Raw genomic sequence first — 21,523 nt, forward strand, 5'->3', positions numbered from 1 at the left:
AGGCCTCTGGGTTCCAACAACTTTCCCCAGGGTGATTTCTTTCTGCATCTCCAAAGGCCTGGGCTAAGCTGCGAGTGCTGAGATGAGGTATGCTGAGCTACTTAGGCTGTGCTACATTAAGCTATCTTCATTTAAGCACCAGCCAATTAAGTCAAACATCATTCATTACAGCAGACATGCCTCTTAGCCAACTGCAGATGTAATGAGAAAAAGATTAGGTCCACGTACCATTGGCTCATGTACACAGCAACAGAACTAGGTACTTTCACCTGGCAAAGTGGACAACTGAATCTAACTATCACACCATGTGATTGTGAAAATCATGTGACTGGCACTCCCTTTATCTAATGTATGGACAGATGAATAAGAAAATAGAGACAAAAATGAACAAATAATAGGGGGAGTCGGGGATATGGGTTGCTTTTGTGTTTTTTTTTTCCTTTTCTTTTTGCATGTGCAGGCACCAGGAATTGAATCCAGGTCTCTGGCATGGCAGGCAAGAACTCTGCCTGTTAAGCCACCATGGCCCATGCTTCTTTTTTACTTTTACTTTTAGTTTTGTTTTTATTTTATTATTTATGGAGTAATTAAAATGTACAAAAATCAATGGTGACGAGTATACAACTATATGATATTGTGAACCATTGATTAATACTTTGGATAATTATATGGTATGAGAGTATATCTCAATAAAATTGCATTTAAAATTTATTTGGAAGGGTAAAGCAGCTGCAAATACCAAAAAGAATCTTGAAAAGGATGAAGTCGTATGACTCATGCTTCCTGACTTTAAATCATTATAAAGACACGATGGTCAAACAGCAGGGCACTGGCTTGAAGACAGACATGTTGATCAGTGGAATTGATCAAGAGTTCAGAAATAGAACCTCAGATCTATGGTCAGTTGATTTTTATTAATGTTTCATTGGTTTTTGTTCTAATTAAAAATTGTTTATGGTAAACAACAAACATACGAACATTCTTGACACAAATATTCTTGACATGCTTACAATTAATGGCTCACAATATCATCACATAGTTGTGTATTCATCACCATGATCATTTTTTTAACATTTGCATCTCTCCAGCAAAAGAAAGAAAAAAAGAAAAGAGAAAAATCTCTTACATGCCATACCCCTTACCTCTCCTTCTCATTGACCACCTGTATTTCAATCTACTCAATTTATTTTAGCCTTTGTTCCCCCAATTATTTGTTCATTTCTTATCCTTAGTTTTTACTCATCTGTCCATACCACAGATAACAGGAACATCAGACACAAGGTTCTCACAATCACACAGTTGTTGCAAAATCTATATCATTATCAAATCATCTTCAGGAAAGATGGCTTCTGGAACACAGCTCTACAGTTTCAGGTACTTCCCTTTAGCCACTGTAATACACCATGAACTAAAAAGGTGATATTTATATAATGCATAAGAACAACCTCCAGGATAATCTCTTATCACAGTTAGGTTCAGATGTCAACTGGGCCAGGTGGTGGTACCTGGTTGTCTGGTCAGGCAAGCACTGACATGTCTATTGCTATGAGGGCATTTCATGGACTTAAATAATGATTATCAGCTGCATCCACAGTTGACTGCATTTGTAGTCAGCTAAGGGGAGTGTCTTCTGCAATGAGCGACACTTAATCTAATCACCAGAAGGCTTTTGGGGAGGATTCAAAAGATACAGTTACTCTTCCTGCTTCAGCCAGTGAGCCTCTCCTCTGGAGTTTATCTACACACTTCGTTGGAGTAGCCAGCTCTGCAGCCTGCCCTATATATTTTGGACTCTTCCATTCCCATGGTTGTCCAGCCAATCTCTACTGAGAGTTCATTGAGGACCTTCATTGGAGTTACCAGCTTGCAACCTGCCCTACAGACCTTGGACTCTACATTCCCATGGTTATGTGAGACACTTTTATAAATTTTATATCCATGGATATCTCCTGCTGATTTTGTTTCTCTAGAGAATCCTAGATAATGCACCTCTTGACTCTGTAATCTCTCAGCCACTAACACTTTGGTCTCATTTCTCTCTTTCCCCTTTTGGTCAAGAAGGTTTTCTCAATCCCTTAATGCCAAGTCCCAGCTCATTCAAGGACTTCTGTTCTATGTTGCCAGGGAGGGTTACACCACTGGAAGTCATGTCCCACATAGAGAGGGGAGGGCAGTGAGTTCACTTGCCATTTTAACTGAGAGATAGACCACATCTGAGCAACAAAAGAGGTTCTCTGGGGTGACTCTTAGACCTAACTTATGGATAAGTTTCATAGGGGCAAACCCCAAGATTGAGGGCTCAGTCTATTGATTTGGTTGTCCCCACTGTTTGCCAGAATATTGGGAATCCTCCAAATGGGGAAATTGAATTTTTCTCCCTTTCTCCCTATTCACCCAAGGGGACCTTGCAAATACTTCTTTATTCACTGTTGGTCAGTTGATTCTTGAAAAAGCTCCCAAGTCCACTAATCTCGACAGAATAGTCTCTTCAATAAATGGTGGTGTGAGTACTGGATAGACATATTCAGAATATGAAAGAGGACCCCATCTCACATCCTCTTAAAAGTAACATGAAATGGATCAAATTCCTAACCTCCTTAAAATGATAGAGGGAATATATGAAAAACCCACAACTAATATCACCCTCAACGGGGAAAAATTGAAAACTTTCCCCCTAAGATCAGGAACAAGACAAGGATGTCCATTATCACCACTGTTATTCAACATTGTGTTGGAGGTTCTAGCCAGAGCAATGAGACAAGAAAAAGAAATACAAGGCATCAAAATTGGAAAGGAAGAAGTAAAACCATCACTGTTTGCAGATGATATGATACTATACATCGAAAACCCAGAAAAATCCACAGCAAAACTACTAGAGCTAATAAATGAGTACAGCAAAGTAGCAGGTTACAAGATCAACATTCAAAAATCTGTAGTGTTTCTATACACTAGCAATGAACAAGCTGAGGGGGAAATCAAGAAATGAATTCCATTTACAATTGCAACTAAAAGAATAAAATACTTAGGAATAAATTTAACTGAAGAGACAAAAGACCTATACAAAGAAAACTACAAGAAACTGTTAAAAGAAATCACAGAAGACCTAAATAGATGGAAGGGCATACTGTGTTCATGGATTGGAAGACTAAATATAGTTAAGATGTCAATTCTACCTAAATTGATTTACAGATTCAATGCAATACCAATCAAAATCCCAACAACTTATTTTTCAGAAATAGAAAAACCAATAAGCAAATTTATCTGGAAGGGCAGGGTGCCCCATATTGCTGAAAGTAACTTGAGGAAAAAAAACGAAGCTGGAGGTCTCACGCTGCCTGACTTTAAGGCATATTATGAAGCCACAGTGGTCAAAACAGCATGGTATTGGCATAAAGATAGATATATCGACCAATGGAATCAAATAGAGTGCTCAGATATAGACCCTCTCATCTATGGACACTTGATCTTTGATAAGGCATTCAAGCCAACTCACCTGGGACAGAGCAGTCTCTTCAATAAATGGTACCTAGAGAACTGGATATCCATATGCAAAAGAATGAAAGAGGACCCGTATCTCACACCCCATACAAAAGTTAACTCAAAATGGATCAAAGATCTAAACATTAGGTCTAAGACCATAAAACAGTTATAGGAAAATGTAAGGAGATATTTTATGAATCTTACAATTGGAGCCAGTTTTATGGACCTTAAACCTAAAGCAAGAGCACTGAAGAAATAAATAAATAAATGGGAGCGCCTCAAAATTAAACACTTTTGTGCATCAAAGAACTTCATCAAGAAAGTAGAAAGACAGCCTACACAATGGGAGACAATATTTGGAAACGATATATCAGATAAAGGTCTAGTATCCAGAATTTATAAAGAGATTGTTCAACTCAACAACAAAAAGACAGACAACCCAATTACAAAATGGGCAAAAGACTTGAGCAGACTCTTCTCAGAAAAGGAAATACAAATGGCCAAAAGGTACATGAAAAGATGCTCAACTTCCCTAGCTATTAGGGAAATGCAAATCAAAACCACAATGAGATATCATCTCACACCTACCAGAATGGCCATTATCAATAAAGAGAAAATGAAAGTGCTTGGGAGGATGTGGAGAAAGAGGCACACTTATCCACTGTTGGTGGGAATGTCAAATGGTACAACTGCTGTGGAAGGCAGTTTGGCAGTTCCTCAGGAAGCTAAGTACAGAAATGCCATATGACTCAGCAATACTCAGGTATCTACTCAGAGGACATGAGGGCAAGGACACAAACAGATATTTACATACCAATGTTTATAGCGGCATTATTTACAATTGCCAAGACATGGAAACAGCCAAAATGACCATCAACATATGAGTGGCTAAACAAGCTATGGTATATTAATATGCTGGAATATTATGCAGCTGTAAGACAGAATGAAGTTATGAAGTATGTAACAACATGGATGGACCTTAAGGACATTATGCTGAGTGAGATTAGCCTGAAACCAAAGGAAAAATACTGTATGGTCTCACTGATATGAACTAACATTAATTAATGAACTTGGAGAATTTCAGTTAAGAACAGAGGTCACCAGGAGATAGAAATAGTGTAGGTATTGGGTAATTGGAACTGAAGGGATACAGATTGTGTAACAGGACTGATTGTAAAAATTAAGAAATGGAGAGCACAATACTACCTGACTGTAGCACAATAATGTTAGAACACTGAATAAAGCTGAATGTGAGAATGACAGAGGGAGGAGGCCTGCAGGCACAAATGAAACAGAAGGAAAGATATATGATCAAGACTGAGAAGGTATAACCTAGGAATGCCTAGAGGGTATAATGATAGTGACTAACTGTACAAATTTAAAAATGTTTTTGCATGAGGAAGAGCAAAGGAATGTCAATGTTGCAGGTTGTTGAAAATAAATGGTAATTAATATTTTAAAACTTTAACTTCTGTGTGAGACTAAAGTAAAACATTTTTATTTGGTACAAATTTTATATTTTGACTGGTGCATTTCCTAATGTAACTTATGTGGATAGCTTATTTGAGCACCATAAGTACTTAGAACCTTGAGTAGCACATGAGATTTTGTAGGCTTGTCCAGAGTCATGTCCTGATAACTCCCAGGGTGATTTGAACAGTGAATAAAAAAGTATTTGCAAAGCTTCCTTGGGGGAATGGTGAGAAAGGGGGAAAACTCAACTTCCCCTAGTGGAGAACTCTTGATATTTTCACAAGCAGTGGGGACAACCAAAGCAATAGGTGGAGTTCTCAATCGGGGAGGGGGGGGTTGTTCATATGAAATTAACCCTGCAAAGGATAGGCTAAGCCTACTTAAAGCTAGGCCTAAGTGTCACCCCAGAGAACCTCTTTTGTTGCTCAGATGTGGCCTCTCTCAGCTAACACAACAAGTATACTCACTGCTCTCCCCCTCTCTATGTGGGACGTAACTCCCAGGGGTGTGGAACTTCCTCACAATGTGGGACAGAAATCCTAAAATGAGCCAAGACTCAGCATCAAGGGATTGAGAAAACCTTCTCGACCGAAAGGCGGAAGAGTGAAATGATACAAAATAAAGTGTCAATGGCTGAGAGATTCCAAACAGAGTTGAGAGGTTATCCTGCATGTTATTCTTATTCATTATATAGATACCACCTTTTTGTTAAGGTGCAATGGAGAGGCTGGAGGGAACTGCCTGAAAACGTAGAGCTGTGTTCCAGTTAGCCATGTTTCTTCAAGATGATTGTATAGTGATACAGCTTTTGCAATGTGACTGCATGATTGCGAAAACCTTGTGTTTGATGCTCCTTTTATCTACCTTATCAACTGACAAGTAAAATATATGGATTAAAAATGAATAAATAATGGGGGATCAAATGTAAAAAAATGTTCGTGTTGTATATCGATTGGTTGTATTAATAAAAATATTTCAAAATGTTAAAATGTTTCATTCTAGTAACATATATACAACCTAAAAATTCCCCTTTTAACCATATTCACACATTTAATCCAGTGCTGTTAATTAAATGCACAATGTTGTGGTACCATCACCACTATCTATCACAAAAATATTACTCTAATACCATATAGAAGCACTATACAACTCAAACATTAACTCCCCATTTCCTACAAACAACTCAGTCCCTGGTAGCATTTACTTGACATTCTAACTTCATGAATTTGCTAATCTTAATTATTTCCTATCAGAGGGAATTTTTATTCTTCTTTGATTCAGCATTTGTGGAGCCCTTCTCCAGTCTCTATCAGCCTCCAAGTTCTAAATAAGTGAGATTTGTCTTTTTATTTGTTTCTGAAGGGAGACTTTTCCAGGGGATGTTTCATGTTGCCATGTTGATGATGTCACTCATTTCACCAGTTTTATATGCACTTGTTTTCATGCATAATATATTTCTATGGAATTCTATCATATCTGTAAATTCATGCAACTATTGCCACAATCAAGATAACAGAAGTGTCTCATCACCACAAGGATCCCTCATGCTATCCCTTTATATCAAATTCTTTGTACTCTCCTGCCATCCCTAGCTCCTGGCAATCACTTGTCTTTTCTCTATCTTTATATTCTTTTTTCAAGAATGCTATATATGAATAAAATACATTTTGTAACCATTTAATATTTTTTCTCTTAGCACAATTCCTTTGAGATCCCTCCAAGTTGTTGCATGTAACATTAGTTTATTCCTTTTTATTATTGAGTATTCCATGGCACATATGTATTAGTTTCTTTGAAGGACATTTGGGGTATTTCCACTTTTGGGGTAGAATAAATCTGATATATATATTTATGTTCAGATTTCTGTGTTAATATATGTCATATGGTACATATATGTAAATTTTTTAAAGAAGCTGCCATTATACAGAGTGGCTGTACCATATCACATCACCACCTGCAAGGTATGAGCAATCCACTTTTTCTGCATTACTGCCAGCATATGGTGTTATCACTATATTTTACATCAGCCATTTTGAAGAAATCCTGGTTTATCTCTATCCATGAACTCTGACATGTTGATTTTCCCTTTTCATTCAGTTCTATGTACTTTTAAAATTTTCTTTTGATTCTTCCTCTTTGACCAAAGGATTATTTAGAATTGCTTTTTTAAAATTTGCGAGTGTTTAGAACTATCTTCAATTTTTCTCCACTTTCAAAAGAGCTTAAATAATTGCCTAGTGAGTGATTCTTAACTTGTTTTATTCTTCCATACTTAGATGAAAATTCCTAAATTTAACTAATTTAGAACTAATCAAGTTTAATCTGTGTGGAGAAAATATAAACTATATTTGTAACAAATATACTTAATAATAAACAGAAGAGAAAGGGGAGTATATTAAAAAGGGAGATAGAGAAGCAATATAACTTAGGGAACAATGGAACCCTTAAATCTCACCTACGCTGTTCTAGTTTTGCAATTAACTACTTTTCATGAATCATTTCTTATCTTTAGGTCTCAGTTTCCTCATTTCTCAAATGTGAATAACACCTGCCATACATGCTCCTCAGGATATATTTAAGGTGATTATAAGTTAATAGATGTGGCAATACCTAGAAAAGTTAAGACACTGTAGAAATGTATGGCAGATTTATGTGTCACAATCTCAGCAATAAACGCCACTTTGGAAGTCTATAGGAGTTAGCTTCCTACTGGGTGAATTGAGTGGAACAGTGGCAGCCATGTATGAGAGTAAAGAGAGCTGTTGGAAAGACTTAGCTTTTCACAGTAGGATGTCCTAATACAAAGGCTGTTATGCATCATTTTGAATACTTGTGAACTGTTGGAGTAAAGGTGATGTCATGGCACAGTGGTCAAGAATATGGAGTTTTGAGTAACATACACCTGAGTTTGAGAAATGTTTCCACCATTTTAGGGCTATGTAACCTTAGAAAAATTATTTAACCTCTCTGAATCTGTTTTATTATCTGTAAAAAGGGATGATGGTAGACTCACAAGATTGTTTTGACCATTAAATGTGATAATGCATGTAAAACCTTACAGAGCATAACATTCTGCTAAATATTAATGACCATAAGAAGAAGCTTTATATGCTTCCAAGGAATGGCAATTGCTAATGAAATATACATATATATATTTACAGTGACTAAAAATGATATCTTGCATAAAGATTATATCATTGGTATATCTCATAAATTATTTGATTAATTATTAGTTATGAAGGACAAGATTGGATTATTTATTCAGTATTTATTGGCTGCCTACTACATCTAATATCCTGCAGGAAATAAGCAAAAAATGATTGAAGAAATTGTCCCTGTTTCTAAGGAGCTTACCACCTCATAAAGGCTATATCTTAAGTATCCACATAAAAAATTTTTTGTAAATACCATAAGAAAACAATTGAGTGGAAAAAGTGATTATTTCAGACTCTTCTGGAAGAGGGAAAAAAGAATAAAAGGACACATAAGACTTATTAGAGGTGAATTTATAATATAGGCTTAAAGGATGAAAAATATTTTCACAGGCAAAGATACAGAGAGAGGACATTCCAGGCAGAGACATGAATAGTTGCAAAGGCAGGATAATGTGGGTTGTGGCTAGAGGACAGTTAAAATTGAACTCACAGTGTAAGGAACTTGTAATGGGAAACACATGAGTAATGGGAAAGAAATCTAGCAGCACAGGTTGGGTTAAAATATGGAGAGCCTTGGATGTCAAGAAAAAGAGTTTGAACTGTAATCTCTAGGTAGGCAATAGGGCACTTTTTTGTACTTTCACAAACAGAAAAATAATGTAATCTAGAGGTGTTTTAGGAGGAACACTCTCATAGTAGTGCTTAACAATCCTGGGAGTAGGGAGGCTAAATGTCAGGGGACCATTTAAAAGGATTGAGGATCTGAAGTAAGGTTGGGGCAATTACTATCATCATGATCTGAGAGAAATTATACAAGTAAATTATACAAAATTTGGCAACAGATTTCATGTGGGGAGTAGTCACAGAAAAGGAAATAATGAAAAATTTCTCCAAAGTTTTCAGCCCCAGAAACTATGAAGATATATTGTCATTAACATAGATGGGCAAATCTCCACAGGAGTGTTTGGGAAAGAGGCAGGAGGGGAGAGGAGTTAGTAAGCTGAGTTTTAGATACGTTGAATTGGAGGTACAGGCAGGACATCCAGGATGATCCATTTAATCTGCTTTCAATCACTTTTTTTCCCAGAGGGAAGAAGTGTTGTATTTGGCATCTTCTTTCAGATATTTATACCTAAATGCATTTATTTATTTATTTATTTATTTATTTATTTATTTATTTAATTTGTCTATATTTTCTTACTCATCTGTCCACTCACTGGATAAAGGGAGTATCATTCACAATGTTTTCATAATTACATGATCACATCCTAAAAGCTAGAGCTATGCACTTATCTTCAAGAATCAAGGCTACTAGATTGCAATTCAACAGTTTCAGGTATATCCTTCTAGCTATTCTAATACATTAGAAATTAAAAGGAATATCTACATAGTGCATAAGAATAACCTACAGAATGATCACTCAATTCTATTTGAAATCTCTTAGCCACTGAAACATTATTTTGTTTAATTCCTTTTTCCCCTATTGGTCAAGAAGTCTTTCTCAATGCACAATACAGGGCCAGTCTCATCTCTGGGAGTCATGCCCCATGTAGAGGGGAGGGTACTGAGTTTGTTTGCAGAGTTGGCCACATCTGAGCAACAAAAGAGGTTCTTTGGGGTGACTCTTAACCATAATTATAAGTAGGCTTAGCTTCTCCTTTGCAGGAATCAGTTTTAGATGGGCAAGCTCCAAGATCAACAGTTTGACTTATTAATTTGGCAGTCCCTAATGCTTGTGAGAATATCAGGAATTTGCCAGGTAGGGAAGTTTAATATTTCCACCTTTTTCCCCAGCCCCTCAAGGGGACTTTGGAAATACATTTTTATTTTACACCCAAATTACTCTGAGAGGTATTGAGGTATTACATTAGTCTGTCAAAATAACAAGATCTCATCCATTATTCAAGGTTTCATGTAATTATGTTGTTTGAATAAACTGACCATACAGGTTAAATTACTAGAGTGCTACCAAAAATATAAATTTTGTACCACATAAACATCCCTTCCTTTGGTATCACACAGAACTTGAAGTTTTAAAATACAGTCAATACCATCTTTTACCCTTTAGTCTGATTTACCTTAGTCCTAACAAGATCAGCTTCATTCATAACCCTAATTGAATTCTGATCTCTTTTTCAGCTTAACAGTTGCTGTATGGGGTAATGCTGACATTCAGAGCTGCAGAACTCTAACTCTGAGTCTCAGATGACACACAGATACCCCAAAGTTCCAGGGAATGACCAGGTTAAACACAAAGAGCCCAGCATTTCAGAATTTAGAAATAATGGTTAAAACCCAGGAATAGATGTGACTGCTATAAAAGCTTACCAATTTGGAACCTTTACCAAAGGCCTTATTGAACATTCTGTACTCCTTAATCATCGATAGTCCAATCTCTGCCTACAATCTACTGCCTGATAATCTATGCTCTTGCATTCAATTCTCAGAGTTTGCACAATTATAGAACGTCCATATTAGTAAGTTCTTACAATATTTGTCTTTCTGTTTCTGGCTTATTTCACTCAACATAATGTCCTCAAGGTTCATTCACCTGGTTGCATGCCTCACAACATCATTTCTTCTTGTAACTGCTCAGTATTCCATTGTATGTATATACTACAGTTCGCCCTTTTGTTCACCAGTCAATGTACACTTAGGCCACCTATATCCATTGCAAATTGGAGATAATGCCACCATAGAAACCAGTATGCCAATGTCCATTTATGACCCTGCTTTCAGGTCCTCCAATTATTCATCTAATAATGGGATTGCAAGATCATATGGAAACCAAATACTTAGCATCTTGTGGAACCACCCCAGTCCCCTCCAGAGGACTGCATGATTCTACTTTCCTATTGGGTGGGTTTGGATCTGTACCCTAGAAAAACCAAGTTCTTTAGTCCTCATTCATTATTGTTGGGTGGGAGCTTTTGTATTTCTTTCCTTTTTTTTACAAAATGAAACAAAAGTTTATTTTCTGTTGTAAATTCTGTAAATTACAAAGACAAAATGCTAGACTACAGCATACAACTTTTCAATATTTAACCAGAATACTTGTAATAAATATACATACTGAAACAAGATAAAAGGTACACTTTGTTAAGCATCCTAAAAAAAAATCTCAAGTTTTGTACTTTGCCAGCATTTCTATGTGGGGATAGGTGGCAGGTTTCTTTTTGTTGTCTTAAGTACTGCAACCAAAATTTCTTTTACATTTCTTTGGCACACTTTCAAAATTGTTTATAATTAAACAACTTAAGAAAAGTAACACCAAGCTTTAAAGCCAGTTTGCTTTGCTGTTGTTGGTCTCTATCCAATACAGATGAACACATCATCCATTAAAGCTAAGCTCCCTCTGAGCCCAGGCAGCCTTGAGGTGCATGGGCCCTGCCAAAGCAGGCATGCACTTTCAGATACATACTTTGGAGATTTCTGTATGTGGTTTTATCTCCTTCAATAGGACCAAAGCCATAAGGGAAATGCAAGCAAGTTAAAATATTTTAAACCTGAAAGTAAAGTGGACAGAAATATTTTTCCCAAAGACCTTTGCTGTAATGATACTGTATCAGGACTTTTAGTTTCAAAGGTACAAGACTGATTGGTAGTAACAGTTCTTCTGCGATAATCTATGGGCATTTGGAGTTCTTGGGCATTCAAAATATTCAAAAATATTTAATAGGTAAAAAGAGGATTTATTATACTGAGATATGCACTACAGTTCCAAGGAAATAATGGCAAAAGTCCAATGGGTATTGGCAGCAGCTCATCTTGAGCTCGGAATACATAACTACCTTCTGCTATAGCTGAAAACTTGGAGGAAAAGTTATATTTTTAAAAAGCTAAAGCATGGTTACCTAAAAAAATTCATTAATATAGTCTAATTTAAATTTTATATATTTAGGGGTTTAGATATGAAAAAAATTAAGAGCCAATGAAAATAATTATAGAGAAAAAACACTTTTTAAAAATTGAGTATAAGAATGCTGAGTTATTTCTTTGGACCATAAACAAAGAGTTTACTGTAATCCCTGGTTAGAAGAGAAGTGTGTGGATTTTCTGAGCTTCAGGTATAACAGTAGGAGGCAAGTTTGAATAGAAAATTTGCAGTACGTCAATGATTCACTTAGAAGAAAAACTAAGGATAATTTGCCTTTTAGACTTCATATTTTAGTTAATAGTGTTTATAAACTTTGAGATTGATGAGCAGAATGATGAGATGCACATGGTAGGTTAGAAAAAAAGGATGGAATTAGAGTTTTTAAATCCACAAGATATCACAATCATGGGTATTAAGTACACACCTCATTACTAGTGCCATTTGGTTAAAAATTAAATCATGTTTTGGGATGGGAAGCCAAAGGTAGAAAGAGCCCTCCTGTGTGGAAGGGTGCAGTCCCAAATGTAAGAACTGTAAGAACTCTCACTGCATGGACACCTCAGCACCAACCCAAAAGGGAAGACCATCAGATGATTGGGTACCGAGGAGGGAACCCTCTTGCCAGCATCAGGATCCAAGCCTCTGGGCACGGCTGATCCCAGTTCTGGAATCTGAAGGGATAGGTGGCCTCTGCTGGTTTGAAGTCTTTAAATGTTCTGAGGAGGGCAGTCTTTTCCTGGGACCAGTCCTCAGGAGCCTTTGGAAAGGAAGAAGCTATGCTAGGTTACAGTGCATACCACAAATGAGAATAGTGGCAGTGGTTGCCAATGACTAACACCAAATTTAACTTTAAGATGGACAATAAGGGGGCAGAGTCCTGCCAAGGAATCCACTTTACTTATTCTGGGATTGGTTTTTACACATGGTAAGAATTTGCTTCAGTACTTTCTGGACATCTTCATCCATCTGACCCTGGACAGCATTCTATAAATGGATATGACCCCCTGCTATTGTTTCTTGCATTCAGTCAGCTTGTTCTGTAGCTGTTTGACCTGCCACTGTAGTGTTTCCAGCTGCTGACTCTGCCTGTTGGATGAGCTTGTTGGGTAGGAAAGCTGGGAAAGGCTGTTCAGGGCTTTCTTAGATTTGGTGACTTTCTTTGACATCTCATTTATGTTATCTTTTTCCTCCTCCAGTTTTGAAGGGCTCTCAGAATATCCTTCATTTCTGAAAGGTCTTCCTGAGCTTGCTGGAATTTTTGTAGAAGTTCATTTACTTCTTGCTGTTTGGATTTCAAGAGAGCCCGGATATTTTCTTTTTCCATTTTTATTTATGAGACCTCACTTCTAATCTGGGCAACTTCTGAATGGGCCTTCTCTTTTTCTTTTACAAAATCCATCAATTTTGATGCCAACACACTCATTTCACTCTCTAGAGAAGACTCAAGCTTAACATAGGAAGACTTGGGTACCATGGCATCAGTCGCAGCAGCTTTCTCTTCTAAGAGTTTCTCCAGTTTGGCCACTTCGCCCTCCTTGCTTGAAAGGAGCTCTTTAAAATTGCTTATTTTTTCCTCCATCTCTTTTGCAGTAGTCTGCAGTGAGGTTATGACTTGCAAAATGCTCTCTAATGGAGACAGAGTTCTCTTTCTGTGCATTGACAAGTTGTTTGAGTTAGGTCAACTCATTTAACACTTTTGAATATTGAGAAATCATTTCACACAGTGCCTCTTCCACTTTGGCTCTGGATATGTTTGTCATATGCATCAGTTTCTCATGCTCCACTTTATGGATATATTCAGCCATTATATCCTCTAGATATTTCCTCTTCCTATAATCCTCCAACTTGGACTGGGCTTCTTTGTACAGCTGAGACAGCTCACTTACCTGTTGATTGAGTTCATGGCCTTTTTCATGTCCCCAGCTTCATCACTGAATTCTTATATCATCTAATTTCATGATTTCTCCTTGACCCTCTTGGTATTTCTCAAACAGGAATGCTTTCTCCTTATTCATATTCTCAATAACTGAGAAATGTGAACTTTTCATTTCTTCATACTCCTCCACAAGTGGATTAATCACCATAACTTTCTCCCTCTCTTCAAGTTTTCTCTAGCTCTCTCACTTTCTCTTTATTTTTTTCACTTTCTTCTAATGCATTCTGGAGCTCTTGCTTTAGCACATGTATTTCCTCTTCAGTGATCCTCAACTCATTGGAGATGGGAATGATTATCCATGCTCTCAGGTGAAACAAGGCTTGGTTTCATCTGCTTCTGCACACTAAGGATCTGTTTCTTGGCTTCCACATCCTTCCTCTGTGTATCTGTCAGTTTCTGGCTGAGGTCAGAACCATTTTCTGAAATTCCTGCATTGCTGAAACACACTGCATTGCTGTCTCTCTGGACTGGAGTTCAGCCTGTAGTTGTTTGCTTTTTGCTTCAGAGCTCTCCAAACTCTTTGCAGGTCTTGCAAAATCTCTTGTAGTTGCTGAATTCTGACATCACTGTCAATAGTGGATTTACCCAAGGAATGTGTTAACAAAGATGGAGATGATTTGGTGTCTGGGTTCAGTTTGTTCAGGGATGGGGCCAAGCCAGTTTGGGTGGAATAGGAAGAGTCAACACTCAGGTCTGTTTCTGCCTCTTTGGGCCTTTTGGCCTGTAATTTATCTTGTAATTCCTTATTGTATAAAGTAAGAGTAGCATTATTTTTGCTTGCAATAGGGACAGGAAGATCTTGTTGGTCAGCTTCAGAACTTATATTCAATAAGCTATCAGCACCTGTAGTACTGTCACTGAGTCTTTGTTTTCCCATATTTAACTGATCTCAGGCTTGAAGGCTGTTCAATTAAAAGGATGGATTCCTTTCCTGAAAGTGTTGTTGAAGTTATTGTTCTTGGGGAAGACACATCATTCAACTGGATAGGACTGATAGGAGGTGGTGGAGCTTTGTGTTTTTTTTGAGTTCCAATTTTTTCTGAGCTTATTTTGGAGACTTGATCATACTGCTTTGGTTTTGTTGGTGTCTTTAAATCAGCATCTTCAGAGATTTTTGATAATAGAAGTCCTTGAATTCCTGAATTTTCTGAGAGCTTAGAATAATATAAGGCATTGTGTCCATGAGAATCTACAATATTTAAATCTGTATTCTTTCTAATTAAGGCTTCCATGATGTTAGAGCTACTGATCTCACAAGCCAGCATGAGAATAGTTCTTACATTTTTGTCCCTGGAATTGACATCTGCTGTGTAATCCAGCAGAAAGTGGTAGACCTTACTGTGGCCATTGTGAACTGCAAGAAGCAGTGGTGTATTCCCATCTGAGTACTTGAGGTTTATGGGGCTTTTGTGCTCACAGAGGACCTGCACAGCTTGGAGGCAGCCCTAAGCCATTGCATAATGTAAAGCTGTTTTCCAAGAGCTGTCAATAATCTCAGCTAGTTAATTAGACTGCAGGAGTTTCTTGATACACTCCTGGTGGCTGTTCTTGGCTATGAGGTGTAATGCACTGCGTCCAATAGTATCTTGGGCTGTCAAACCCACACCATGTGTAATCATGATCTTGAGGTATTCCACGTGTCCATTGGCAGCAGCAAGATGAAAGCATCTTGCCCTTGCTGTCATGCTTGGTGGCACTGCCCCCCTTTTTGCCCAGCAGCAAGGCCAGCTTCTCTGTGCCTCCATTCTCCATGGCCTGAAGCAGGAGGTCATCATTCTTGTTCCACTTATTGGTATCACTCTTCCTGAACTTGGATTTCAAGCTCTTCATGTTTAGTCCATTCAGCCTTCCAAAGTTCTAGAGGAGATTTCTCAACATCCCACCGAAGCAGCAGCTCCTGATCCCACAGGCTGCACTGGTTGGTCCACCACTTCCCCAGGAAAATGGAGCTGCTGGGCTCACTTCTTGCTTGGCTTCTTCTGCCTGCATCCCTCCTGCATCCCTGCTGCAGTGGTCAGTGGGTGCCCTGGCTCCTGTGCTGGGCCAGCTGGGTAGGAGTGGTGGCACCACCACGTGGCCATAAGGTGCTGGCACCACCAAGCACTGCCTGCTGACCTGGATCCAAAGGGAGCCAGAAGGGAAGTGTCGCCATTCCCCTCTCCTTCCACCCCACACCTGGGTGGGAGCTTTTGGATTGTTTCTACGGAGATATGACACACTCAATTGTGGGTGGTAACTTTTGATTATATGGTTTCCAAGGAAATGTGTCTCCATCCATTCAAGGTAGGGTGGTCTACTGAAGCCATTTAAGAGGGAACCATTTTTGAAAAATGCTTTAGCACCAATGCAGCCCATGCAGCCAGAGACCTTTGAAGTTGAAGAAGGAAAATGCCCCAAGGGTGCTTCATGAAACAGGAAGCCTGGAGAGAAAGATAGCAGACATGCCATGCTCACCATGTGCCTTTCCAGTTGAGAGAGAAACCCTGAAGACCTTCTTGAACCAAGGTGTCTTTCCCTAGATGCCTTAGATTTGACATTTCTATAGCCTTGCTTTAATTTGGACATTTTCACAGGCTTAGAACATGTAAACTAGCAAGTTAATAAACTCCCCTTTTTAAAAGTCATTCCATTTCTGGTAGATCACATTCCAGCAGCTTGCAAACTAGAACCTCTGAATAATAAACTAGTACAGCTCTTTCTCCACATTTTCTCCAGGACTTGTATCCTTCTGCTCATTTTCAAAAAGTTTTATTCACACACCATGCAATCTATCCTAAGTAAGAAATGGTTCCCAGTATAATCACAGTTGTGCATTCACTGCAATCTATATGAGAACATTCCATTCCTACCACAAAGAGAGACGATAGGGAAAAAATGAAGGATTAAAACATTAAAAAGAGGGCAGGCCATGGTGGCTCAGCAGGTACAGTTCTCGCCTGCCATGCCAGAGACCTGGGTTCAATTCCAGTGCCTGCCCATGCAAAAAAAATTAAAAAGAGAAACAGCAACAAGATCAAGAATCCCATACTCCTCACTTATGCCCCTCTCTTATTGACATTTAGCTTTGTTGTATTGCCTTTGTTACAATTAATGGAAACATATTACAGTGTTACTGTTAATGATAGACCCTAGTTCAAATCGACTGTATTTTTTCCATACACTACCTCATTTTCAACACCTTGCAATGTTGACCTTCATTTGGTCTCTCTCATATAAAATTTTTCTTATATTCATACATATAAACCCCATCATCATCCACTTAGGTTTTGCTAAGTTATACAGTCACAGTTTTTATCCTCTATCTTTCCTTCTGGTGTCATACATGCCCCAGTCTTCCTCATTCAAACATACTCACACTCAGGTTTTTTCATTATACTAACAATATTGTGCTCTCTTTTTATCCTTACTGATAAGTCTTCATTTCTACACTCTTCAGAAGACCTCTTTCTTATGCCTTTTCCTATATGCCTGTAGTGCTTCCTCTAGTATTTCTTGTACAGCAGGCCTCTTGTTCACAAACTCTCAGTGTCTTTTTGTCTGAAAATATTTTTAACTCCCTCATTTTTGAAAGAAAGTTTTGCTAGATCTATAATTCTTGATTGAGAGTTTGTCTCTTTTAATATTTTAAATATATCATACCACTGCTTTCTCATCTCCATGGTTTCTGCTGAAAATTCCACAGATAGTCTCCTTGAGCTCACCTTGTATGTGATGAACTGCTTTTCTCTTGCTGCTTTCAGAGTTCTCTCTTTGTCTTTGAAATTTTATGATTTGACTAGTAAGTGTTTTGGACTATGTCTATTTGGATCTATTCTGTTTGGGGTATGCTGCTCTTTGTGGATCTGTAATTTTATATCTTTCATAAGAGAATGGAAATTTTCAGTGATTATTTCCTCCATTATTCTTTCTGATCCTTTTCCCTTCTCTTTCTTTCAGGGACACACATAGTATGTACATTCATGTGCTTCATGTTGTCATTCAATTCCCTAAAACCCAGCTCATATTTTTCCATTCTATTCCCTAGCTGTTCTTTAATGTGTGGGATTTCAGATATTCTGTCTTCCAGTTCACTAATCCTTTCTTCTGCTTCTTCACATCTGTTGTTGTATGTCTCCATTGTGTTTTCATTTGTTTTTCTGCCATTTGTTTTTTCAAGCTTTGACTTTTTATTTATGGTTGCACAATGGCTTCTTATATCCTTCATCTCTTTGAGATATCTTCCTTTACCTCATTGATTTGATTTAGAAGATTGTTTGAACATCTTTATTGGGCATTTCAACTCCTGCATCTCATCTGAAGTGTTAGTTTGTTCCTTTGACTGAGCCATATCTTCTTTCTTCTTAGTATGACTTGTAACTTTTTACTGGTGTCTAGATATCTGTTTTCCTTGATTAGTTTATTCTGGAGGTTCTTTTATTTTACCTAGGGTTTTCTTTTTGCTTAGTTTTTCTTTACCTGTTCTTTGTCATTCAGTTCAAATTATTCTCCACCTGTAGCTTAGTTGCTGTTTAAGTGATCTGAATTTTTCAGCTCTTATTTTTCTGGTTATTATCCTGTCAGATAGAATTTACCACAATCAGATTTTCCTAGACAATACAGGATCAGTACTTAGGATGAGGGTGTAACCAGTATCAAGTTTCCCTCAGGATGAAGCACAGCAGGCTTCCAGTCTTTCCTACGAGGCCTCTAGAATCTGTATTCTTCCATCCTGTCCAGCAAGTGGTGCCTGTCAGTATACAGCTATCCACTTCCATAATGTGGTGTGGTGCCTTTAATTCTCAGCAGGCCCTATCCTGTCCAGGGGCATGGTTGAGGCAGAGGCTGAGGTAGCTAGTAGGTAGACTTAAACTGTTTCTGTTTTTAAGACCCTGGTGTCTGAATTGTCTAAATGCTGGGCCCTGCTCCCCCTTTTGTGGTGTAAGATACCCCTTTAGGGAAATATTTCCTTCACCTGACTAGTTACATTATTTCTCAGACACTCCTTAATTCCACTCTTGCCTTACCTGGGGCAGTTCTGAAGTCTGAGAATACCTTAATTTAATGGTCAGATAAAAAGTTAAATAAAATATGGGGGGAAAATCCCCAACACCCTGAGTTTGCCAATCAATAGCCAGAGTTGGTTTCTACCTCTACCCTTTTTGTGGGGTACAGCCCTTTTCCAGTATAATGGGTTCAGCCAAATCCCAAGGCCTCCTTTGCTTGTTTTTTTTTTGTTTGTTTTTGTCAGACCCACCTGCTCTCTGCTGGGGAGAAACCTTCAGCTTCCTTTTGTGCTTCCTCCAGGTTTGTCTGTGCTCAAAACTTGTATTCAGCAGTCTGAGTTTTTAAATTAATTCTGCTATTGGAGCTTGGTTGAGGTACTTTCCCTTGCTCTTAGTAGAGACTGCTTCTTTTGTCCATGGGGAAATAACCCCAAAACAGCCCAAAACAGTGAAATTGGGCAAGGGGCATCAGTGTCTGTGGCTTGTGAGACTTATAGATCTGCACTGTGATCTCAGCCCTTCCACTAGTTCCAGACAGGTGTACAATGTGTATCTTGTCATGGAATTCCCCACAATAGTTTTCCCAGACAGTTCTTGGCAATTTACCAACTTCCCTAGAGGATGGACTAAATCCCACACCTCCCTATACCACCATATTGCCATGCCTCCCCCCAACTTGCCCCATCTCCCCCCATCAATTTTATAAATGAAATTTAAAATAAGTGAAGCAATAATTTTTGGTAGACTAAGTTAATTATGAAACAGAAAAGTTAGACACTTGATGTTTCCTGAATAAATAGATCAAACAGCAAGTCTCAAGGGAAACTTAACGAAAAACACTGAACAGAATGAAAAAGAAAATACAACATAAAAACTTGTGGCACATGGCTAAAAAATGTGCTGAGAGGGAAATTAATATCACTAAATACATATGTTATTAAAGAGAAGCCATAAATAAATAATTTAATTTACCACCTATAGAAAAAAGAAGAAAATAAACACAAAGAAAGAAGGAAGGAAGGAAAAAGATTAGAACATAAATCAATCAATGTGAAAACATAAAGATAGAGAAAATCAATGAAATAAAAAGCAGTTCTTTGAAGGCTCAATGCAATCAAAAACCTCTAACAAAACTTAAAAATAAAAAAGAGAAAATACAAATGACAAATTATAAAACGAAACAGGAGTTATCACTACAACCTTTACAGACATGCAAAGGCAATAAGAATATACTCCGAGACATATACTAATTTGACTATTTAATGCTTAAGAGGAGGGGGTTCTGAGAGCAGCAAGACAAAAGTGATTCACCAGATACAAGGGAAGTCACATAAGACTAAGTGTTGATTTTTTGGGGGAACGATGGTGGCAAGAAGGTAGTGGTATGATATATGTAAGATTCTGAAAGAAGAAAAATTTCCAGCCAAGAATTCTTTATTCAGCAAATTTGTCCTTCAAAAGTGAGGGAAAGTTTAACATTTTCACAGATAAACAAATGTTGAGAGAATTTATTAACAAGAAACATGTCCTGCAAGAAATAATAAAGGGAGTTGTCAGCTGAAAAAAAAATGACAGGAGAGAGACTTGGAGTAGAGTAGAGAAATGATGATTATCAGCAAGGGTAACTAAAAGGATAAAGAGAGAAAATACTATATTTGACAAAAGCTAAGGGATAAAGTGGATGAAGCAAGAGGACAATGTTTACAGTAATAAACTTGAATGTTAATGGATTAAACTCCCCAATCAAGAGACATAGCTTGTCTGAATGGATTAAAAAAATGTGATCCATCTATATGCTGTTTACAAGAGACTCACTTCAGATCCAAAGATCCAAATAGGTTGAAAGTGAATGGATGGAAAAAGATATTCCACCTCAAGGAATAACCAAAATCAAGCTGGTGTAGCTATACTTATATCAGGCAAAATAGACTTTAAATACAAAAATGTTATAAGAGATAAAGAACACCATATATCAAAAAAATGAATAAATTCACAGTTCTAGTTTGCTAGCTGCCAGAATGCAGTATACCAGAAATGAATGGCTTTTAAAAAGGGGAAATTAATAAGTTGCTAGTGTACAGTTCTAAGGCCAAAAAAAGTCCCAATTAAACAAGTCTATAGAAATGTCTAATCACAGGCATCCAGGGAAAGATACCTTGATTCAAGAAGGCTGATGAAGTTCAGGATTTCTCTCTCAAGTGAGAAGGCACACAGCGAACATAGTCAGGGCTTCTCTCTTGGCTGGAAGGGAACATGGTGAACACGGTGTCATCTGCTAACTTTATCTCCTGGCTTCTTGCTTCATGACGCTCCCCAGGAAGTGTTTTCCTTTTTCATCTCCAAAGGTCGCTGGCTGGTGGACTCTACTTCGTGGTGCTACAGCATTGTCTGCTCTCTAAATCTCTGTCATTCTCCAAAATGTTCCCTCTTTTATAGGACTCCAGAAATTAATTAAGACCCCCCAAATGGTGGAGACACATTTCCCCCAATCCAGTTTAACAATTACTCTTGATTGGGTTAAATCTCCAGGGAGATGATCTAATTCGGATTCAAACATACATATTGAATAAGGATTATTCTGCCTTTATGAAATGGGATTTAGACTAAAACATGGCTTTTC

General features: G+C 37.8%; 1 long non-coding RNA gene and 1 pseudogene across 1 annotated transcript in view; both read right to left on the reverse strand.

Annotated features, from left to right (window-relative positions):
- Positions 1–21,523, reverse strand: part of LOC143670567 (uncharacterized) — a 72,089-nt gene that overhangs the window by 23,667 nt on the left and 26,899 nt on the right. The gene's annotated exons all lie outside the window — the stretch shown is intronic.
- On the reverse strand, positions 11,964–16,697 carry LOC143670435 (ankycorbin pseudogene; annotated as a pseudogene).

Source organism: Tamandua tetradactyla, chromosome X (genome assembly GCF_023851605.1).
Source record: "Tamandua tetradactyla isolate mTamTet1 chromosome X, mTamTet1.pri, whole genome shotgun sequence".
Classification (NCBI taxonomy): Eukaryota; Metazoa; Chordata; class Mammalia; order Pilosa; family Myrmecophagidae; genus Tamandua; species Tamandua tetradactyla.